This window comes from Lasioglossum baleicum, chromosome 10 (genome assembly GCF_051020765.1).
Source record: "Lasioglossum baleicum chromosome 10, iyLasBale1, whole genome shotgun sequence".
Taxonomy (NCBI): Eukaryota; Metazoa; Arthropoda; class Insecta; order Hymenoptera; family Halictidae; genus Lasioglossum; species Lasioglossum baleicum.
The window spans coordinates 15,385,350-15,394,131 of record NC_134938.1 but is presented as its reverse complement, the minus strand read 5'-3'; the positions used below and the strand labels follow the sequence as shown (position 1 = coordinate 15,394,131).

At 39.6% G+C, this 8,782-nt stretch overlaps 2 protein-coding genes across 9 annotated transcripts in view; both read left to right on the top strand.

Annotated features, from left to right (window-relative positions):
* LOC143213078 (uncharacterized) overlaps positions 1-8,782 on the top strand; it is an 832,749-nt gene that overhangs the window by 537,861 nt on the left and 286,106 nt on the right. The gene's annotated exons all lie outside the window — the stretch shown is intronic.
* The window catches only part of LOC143213087 (uncharacterized), a 179,980-nt gene that overhangs the window by 13,168 nt on the left and 158,030 nt on the right, over positions 1-8,782 (top strand). The window lies entirely within an intron of this gene.

The following is an 8,782-nucleotide window of genomic DNA, read 5'->3' as shown; positions in this document are numbered from 1 at the left end:
CGGCGCCGTAATTTTTCGATGAATTCCGAATGCCCTCCGCGAAGCTCGACCTGTCAGCCGCGGGACTCACCTCCGACGATATCACCCCGCAGCATATCGAACAAGTACGCTAAAATATTTATCGGATCGCCGATTAGCGAAATAACCTACCTGCGTACGTAGTGCGTGCCGCATCCAATTACTTCTGTACGGCACATACGTCAACATCGGAACAGAGGGTTGCAATTTTTTATACATTTGTGGGGTTCGCGGAATGATGTTGTTGTTCATATTGGGTGGTGTTGTTGAATAAGAGTGGATCTGAGAATTTCACTAAATTTTTAGTGTGCTGTGAACATGGCACAAGAATATTGTGCTGGTAGATTATTGGTATAGCGAGTGATAGCAATATTCTATATATTTGTGGGTCTCGAGGAATGATATTGTTGTTCATACAGTGTGGTGTTGTTGGTTAAAAGAAAATATGGAAGTAGCACAAATTTTAAAAGTGTGCCGCAAACGTGGCACAAGAATATTGTGCTGATAGATTATTGGCACACAAAATAATTGCACTGAACCCAAAGGAACTCAAAAATGTTGTTTCACATTACAATACCAAATGAAATTATTGGGTGACGTTACTGGGGGTTTTGCATCAAAATTCAAGTTGTTGTCGCTGTTGAAGGATCCACTTTGATAAGCACATACTTGCATATCGGAACAGGGTAGCAATTTTTATACAATTGTGGGGTTCGCGGAATGATGTTGTTGTTCATACAGTGTAGTGTTGTTGAATAAGAGTGGATCTGATAATTTCACTAAATTTTTAGTGTGCTGTGAACATGGCACAAGAATATTGTGCTGGTAGATTATTGGTATATCGAGTGATAGCAATATTCCATATATTTGTGGGTCTCGAGGAATGATATTGTTGTTCATACAGTGTGGTGTTGTTGGTTAAAAGAAAATATGGAAGTAGCACAAATTTTAAAAGTGTGCCGCAAACGTGGCACAAGAATATTGTGCTGATAGATTATTGGCACACAAAATAATTGCACTGTACCAAGAGGAGCTCAAAATTTTCTTTTACATTACAATTCCAATTGAAATTATTGAGAGACGTTACTGGGGGTGTTGGTTTAAAATTCAAGTTGTTGTCACTGTTGAAGGATCCACTTCGATACAGCACACACTTGGACATCAGAACAGGGTTGCAATTTTTCATATATTCCTGGGTTCGCGGAATGATATTATTGATCACACAGTGTGGTGTTGTTGAATAAAAGAAAATATGGGATTAGCAGAAAATTTTAAAAGTGTGCCGTAAACGTGAGGCAAGAATATTGTGCTGATAGATTATTTTCATACAAAATAATTGCACTGTACCAACAGGAACCTCAAAAATCTTTTACATTACAATTCCAAATGAAATTATTGGGTGTCGTTACTGGGGGTGTTGCTTCAAAATTCAAGTTGTTGTCGCTGTTGAAGGATTCACTTCCGTATAGCACACACTTAAACATCGGAATAGGGTCGCAATTTTTCATATATTTGTGGGTCTTGGGGGATGATGTTGTTCATACAGTGTGGTGTGGTTGGATAAAAGAAAATGTGGAATTGGCACAAATTTTTCAAGTGTGACATAAACGTGGTACAAGAATATTGTGCTGATAGATTATTTTCATACAAAATAATTGCACTGTACCAACAGGAACCTCAAAAATCTTTTACATTACAATTCCAAATGAAATTATTGGGTGACGTTACTGGGGGTGTTGCTTCAAAATTCAAGTTGTTGTCGCTGTTGAAGGATTCACTTCCGTATAGCACACACTTGAACATCGGAATAGGGTCGCAATTTTTCATGTATTTGTGGATCTTGCGGGATGATGTTGTTCATACAGTGTGGTGTGGTTGGATAAAAGAAAATGTGGAATTGGCACTAATTTTTCAAGTATGACATAAACGTGGTACAAGAATATCATGATGGTACTATATTGGCACACAAAATAAAGAACGGTCGCCTAATTTAGTGGATGTTGGTACATCGAATGATGGTACTAAAATTATTTTAAACGACGTAACACTTCGCTTACCGGATAAATTAATAAGATCTTTTTTTAAAATCTTCTTTTACATTATAATCCTAAATGAAGCTATGCGACGTTTCTGTGGGTGACTTGTTAATTCGCACTTCGAGTTGTTGCAATTCTATCATCTTTTTCTATTTTTACATTAATAAAAAAGCAGTACTAACGTGTTCATTGTGTTCGACAATCGGCAAAATCAACTTTTCAATAAAAGTTCGTGATATCGTGGCAGCTATTAACGGTGCACTGCAGGCGTAGATAGAAAGAAATGTTGACAGACGTATTAGGATATCCGTGATCGGTTTTGTCGCAAGCGAAGCTTTCTATGAAACAAAATATATCCCGCAATTTCGATTTATTTCTGCATGAGGAAGCGGATGAATATGTACAACCGTTGCTGCGACTGCACCGCGTACAAAGGCCGCAGCGAAAATTGCAGTAAAACTGGAACAGGATTGATGTTACATTGGGAATAAATGCTCGGGCTGAAATAAATTTTCCTTTTACGAAAGCTTATCTGTGAAATGGCTGGTTTCGAAAATTTAATTCGGGGATGTACAATTCCGCCAGGCGCGACTGCTTTCTACGAGCGTTGCCTCTAAAAATGACTGTAAAACCTTAGCATCGTAAATATTTCAACAGCGTCGATACGTACAGGCTGTAAAGAAATTATATTAGGTTGTCCCAAAAAGTTCCTTCCGGAATGTGTTCCTTTAATGTTGCTAAATAAATACAAACAATGCGATAATCTTTATGTTGATGTTTTAGTACTTCCTAACATGAATTTGCATTGTGTGCATGAATCGAAAACCAACTTTTGGGACAACCTAATATTTATTTAGCAATATTAAAAGAATACATTCCGGAAGAAACTTTTGGGTCAACCTAATACGTCGCGAACTTCAACGCTTCCCCCGTCGTGTACAATTCCACTGAGATTTCCTTATCGCCGGTTTTAATAAGCGGAGTATGAAGTCGGTAAGAAGATTAAGTCGAATCAATATTCCGTTGATTTCTCGCTGAAGCTAACCCTCGGTCTCGATCAGCGGTTGCTCGTTTTTTGCGCGCAGCACCATCGCATCGTTTCCGTTCTTAGTTCGAGAACTCGATAAACTTTCGTCGATTTAGTTTCGCAACGGGTGGGGGAGGGGGAGCGGCTGGTAGTGGGGGTCTCATAGTAGTTCTTATCGTTCTCGAGGTTTTTTTGTTCCGTTGTTTTCTCCGCCAGGAGAATTGCGCTTTTTACGATATTTATTATGAAAATTAATCTCGGTGGACCAACGAACCCCTTGAAATTTGTAATGAAGTCCTCGACAAACCGTCCGGAATAATTAATCCCCGGGATTTCATAGCTGTTCTTTGAAGTATTCAATTGTAGTGAGACAACGGATGTGCCGAACGAATTCCGGTAAATTGTACCATGAAGTTGTTCGCGGTTCACAGCGTTCCCAGATTGTAAATAATTCCTGACTACGAACGGTGAATTGTGCAATCAAAATCGGATATTACGGTGATTCGTTTCGGAACGTTTACTAAATCCAAGTCAAAGTTCTTTTTTTCATTTTACGTCGCACAAAGGAAAAAGTTGCTTAAAATTTTTCAGACACCTTGTACATATATATAACAATGCCAATGGAGAACGTATCCACCGGAGCGTGGCGTAATTAATTAAATTTATTATTGCAAGCTCGAATAGTGCGTTTAAATGTCACGTTAAAAAGTTCGATGCACCGTGGCGCATAATTCGCTGCTCTCCGCTTTTATTAATACCGGGTCAAACGTACTGTTAACGATATCGTAGTCGCGCGAAAGAAACGTTACGCATTTAATTGGAGAAACGAGGAATCGGTGATCAGCCACAACTTTGTATTCCGCGGGTCGCACAAGCTGTAATGAAATCCGGTTAATTAATCTCGGCTGTAACTGTGTCGCCGACGAAAGTAATTGTTATTATCTGTGCACGTGAGACGGAACAGGCCACGAGAACGATGAATTTCTTCGAGTATTACGTCTCGTGATTAATCGACCGCGGGTCGTTAACCATCAAAATTCTCTCGTAAAACCTTCAGTTTATAAAATTTCAATGAATTATGCTTCACTGTAATGTCGCTTGACTTCTGTCCCGGAATATCTTCTTGAATTGGGGTAAACTTTCCTTCACCGGACTCCAAATTAGTACCTTCCTCCTACGAATTATTATGAATTTGGTATGTAATCTAGTAGATTTGTACCTGCCGCGGATGCTGGTCAAGTTTCGATCCTCTGGGATCAATAGTTGAGGAGCTGTGATCGATTAAAGTTGAGCAATCTGCAGTGTTTTTGACAGGCCCTTACCTGTCAAAAATGCTCAACTTTAAGCGACCATAGCTTCTCAACTATTGATCCTAAAGGATCGATCTTCGACCTGCAGCTGCCCCGGGTACAAATCTACTGGATTACATATCAAATACATCATAATTCATAGAAGAAAGGCACTTTTGAGTCCGGTACAGTAAAGAGCAGCCTTTAATTGTGACAAGGTAAAGAATTTGTTATGTGTAATTTTGTTTTCGGAGTTCAATGTCATTTGAAGGTCATGCCACAGTAAGTACCAGAGTTAACATAAAAATTTCGATTAAAGTGGGTATTAAACCCACTTTATTCGTAATTTTTGTTTGAATAAAATTTTTGCCCAACTCTGGTAAGTACATATTTGAGTGTTACGAAATTGTACGCTCCACTTGAGCCCATACAACGTTCGTTTGAATCATTTTTCCATGTTCCAAATGCTCTTCGATGAATTCTAGAGAAAATATTAAAATATACAAGGAATTGAACTTGTAAATAAAAATATAATTCCTAGTATAACACGTGAAGGACATGTAATTCAGCAGTTATAAAAAAATTGAACCAAAGATTCCGTCATTAAAAGTAAAAGGGGCTTCTATATATTCAATCATTTGAGTGAAAAATAAATTCCTAAAATAATAGTAAAAAAATAAGAGTTATACATTTTTTTATTACAATTTAATAAATTATGACTTCATGTAATTGTAAATCCCGAAGTAATTGGAAATCTCCGTGTGCCAAATAGTTTACAAGCAGAGTTGGGCAAGAATGTTATTTAAATAAAAGTTTCGAATAAAGTGGGTGTCTAAAAAGAAGGAAATTTTTTATTTAAATGAGAAATTCTTGTCCAACTCTGTTTGCAAGTAATTCAGATGGCACACTCGGCTGAATTCCGTTGCATTTGAAGAAAACGATTTTGTCGTCCCGGTAGAATGTCGCGCGAATAAAATCTGCTGGCGGTTCTGATTTCATTCTCACGAGTGTATCGTGCTTTCCGCAAGAGCTATTCATCGGGCATTCTCCAGGCGGCTCGGAACGACAGAGACTGTCGCGTCCGCGACAGAAGGGGAAAATAATTAACCCGAAATAATAAAGTGCACAATATAATGAAGAAATAATAGGGCGAGAGCGTCGGGGGCACGGTTCAGTCGAACGAATTGCTCCAGATATTATTTTTAATACCGCGCCTCTTTATTCATTGAAAGCACTGTTCTTCATCAGAGATTCGCGAGCATTGAGGTCTCGTTTGTCTTCCTCCTTTTACGGCCAGGCTTTAACGATACTTGTAACCCTCGAGAAAAATAATATTCCATTCATCTTTGTACCCTGTGCACTCAATTTTCATAAGCGACGTGAATTTTGTTCAAGAAACTTCATTGACATTCAAATGGATCCCGCGATTTTCAAACCCGGGAGAGGTCTTTGACTCCTACCCGGAAGCCTGGGAATATCTGTGTTCGACGTCGGACGCGTTTCGAGGGGCGTTTAAGATGTTCGAGATCGCATTCAATATTTTCAACTCTTTGCACTTGACGCCGTTTCAATACTAAAACTCTGGGAATGTGGCGCGATGGGGTGGTCAAAAATTTTCGTCGACATTTCTTTCACGACACCCTCTAGACTTGTTACAAATAATTCAAAAAAGTGCAAAGTTTCAGCTTGATCGGAAAACATTAAAATAAGTAATTTAATGCTCATAATATAATTATATAATTAATTTCTCGAATATCATCTAAACTATCAGTGTACTAATTAGTGTCCTAACAGGATATTAAATACTTTTGAGCATTAACTATTTATAAGAAGAATTTATAAGAAGAGATATAAGAGAAATAACATCAATTAAAAATTTTATTTATACATATGTATAACCACATTTTCTCTTCGAGAATACAACTTTCGTAGCTCTCTTTCACCTTCAGTTTCAACAAACACTCTGCATACAAACTTTCCACATGCAAAACATAAAAATATATTATTATTGTATATTTTTATTTTAATTTGTCTCTTGATATCTCTCTAATTAACAAAGTGATAATGAGTGAATACGATTGAAAGATAGACACGCGTGTAAAACAGAATTATTCGTGTCGTTTAAAATAATAAAATGATAAAAAGCGTACTATTTATACAAAATCTGTGAAAGGTGTGTAAAATTGACGCGTGACACCGATGAGATAATCCTCAATATTAATCCTCGGCTGGCGGACATTGCGTCCATTTTAACCCAGAATCATGAACGTCCCATCTAAATTCCGACATTTCGACAGCCACTTCCAATTATTAGCTGTGATATTAAACTGTGGTGCCCACAAGGTGGTTCGGAATCCACCTTATAAAAACTGTAACAACATCTTAAAACTGTAAAACCTTAAAAATTCGTCGTAAAATAAATTAAAAAAAAATATTTTTATGAAGTGTAACAAGGTGATTAATAGAATCCGGATGTCTCTATGCAAAATAAAAAGTCTGTGCATCAACTGCAAGACGCAGGAATTAAGTATAAGTTTGTATTCTTTATTAATAATTTTATTGTGGTGAAAATAATATATTCACACTCTTAAAGTCTTTTAATATTTTCACCGTTTTAAATTGCACTTGCTCATTTCTGCTATAAATGCATGAAGCAGTGAGATCTATTATTTCCAGCCTATTATAGTGGATGTTTAAGGAACATTATTGTGCATTCGTTAAAAATCGATATTATGACTTTGATTTTTTAGCTCTTGAACAGCTAGCGCGTCGATCCACTGTGCGCCGCACGAAATCCACGTGGCACGTAACACGTTAAAGGAAATTTCACAGATCGAACAAAAATAAAGTAGACGAAAATGTCAGAGATGACAGCGCATTCAACGGCGCACTATCTCTCTCTCTCTCTCTCTCTCTCTCTCTCTCGTTTCGTCACGCTCGTGCGAATCAGCGATTCTATTAACCGTCCCCGCGTCCGTCGCGTCGGTCGACGTTAACGAAAGTGACGATATCGGAGATCGTTCTGGCAGATAACAACGATAACGGTGATAATAAACGAGGGAGACAGAGGGCATAGAACAGCGAGAGAGAAAGAGAGAGAGAGACGAAAGAGCAGAGGCGAGACTGGCGTCGACTTAATACTCGAGCGAGGACCTCCGGGGGCAAAGAGTTAGTCCTGCTTGAAATGCAGCCTGCGCCCATCGCAGAACGAACCCCCGTCCGCCCCTATGTTTCATTTAGTCACACCCCTTGCCGCCTTCCCAAACCCCTCACCACCCCCTCGGCCCACTCGTACCACGAAACTCTGCCCAACCCCGCTTTCCAGCGTCGTGCTCCGGCAGCAGGAAACGTAGCGTGCAGTTTGAACGGTGAGCTGCATTTCTTGTCTCGAGTCTTGTTTATCTCCTTCGTCCTATTCGCGCGATCCGTGATTCCACGCTCGAGCTCTTGTCCTATGTGAATAATGCTCGTCATTTTTCCTCTTCAACCCCTTGCTCTCGTAATCTATTCTATAGCGTTTTTTCCTAGCGGTGCCGAAGTCTTCGACTCCCCTTCGACGCCTTCATGCAAGGCGAACACGTACAACCTGCGACAAAAATATCGCATATGCTTAGCATTCTTTTAAACCAGGCATGCACAGCTCTTTGCTCTCAGAGCAGCTCCCGTGCTCCCAAGTTGCTCCCGTGTGCTCTCAGAGCAGTGACCTAGCTCGGACTTATGGAAGGGGAACCCACTAAGCGTGACTTGTAAACAGAGCACGAGAGAAGACGAGTGGGAGGGGCGTGGGGAAGTGGAGAGCGCGCCGGAGTGGTCAGACTACAATAACGTAGACGCCGCCCCCACTCTCACACGCTTTCGTGGGCCCGAAGCTCTATTCGACTATTTTGAGAGCGACAGAGCGATACAAAACGGGCGAGACAGAGCGAGCGATCAATCAATTCCAATGGTCGGCGTAGTCGACGTAGAAGTACATACATAGTACGTTTGTAGCAATACCTATTCCTACTCCTATAAACAGCGGGAGCCACGCGTGAGTCGAAAAGTGTGTGAGTGTCATCGCGAGACTAGGGAGCGTAGACTCGTATTTACAGGAGAGTCCACGGTAGACGGGAACCAGATTTTCCCGAAACTTGCAATATTTGGAGATGACGTATCGAAATGTATTTTAGCAAAGCAGTAGCGCGCATATCATTTCCCAGGCTATCCCAGCGTTAAAGTTATTATAGTTTAATTCATCCGCGGCATGTCATCTTATGCGTATACGTTTGGATCCAGCGCCGAAACTCCGCAACGAACTAATGTAAGACATTGGAAAGATTTGTGTAGATTCTTTTATTTTACGGAAGAAGCTTTAGAAAGCAGACACAAAGATTTTAAAAAATTTAGATTGAAAAATACAAGAAAATTTTCCA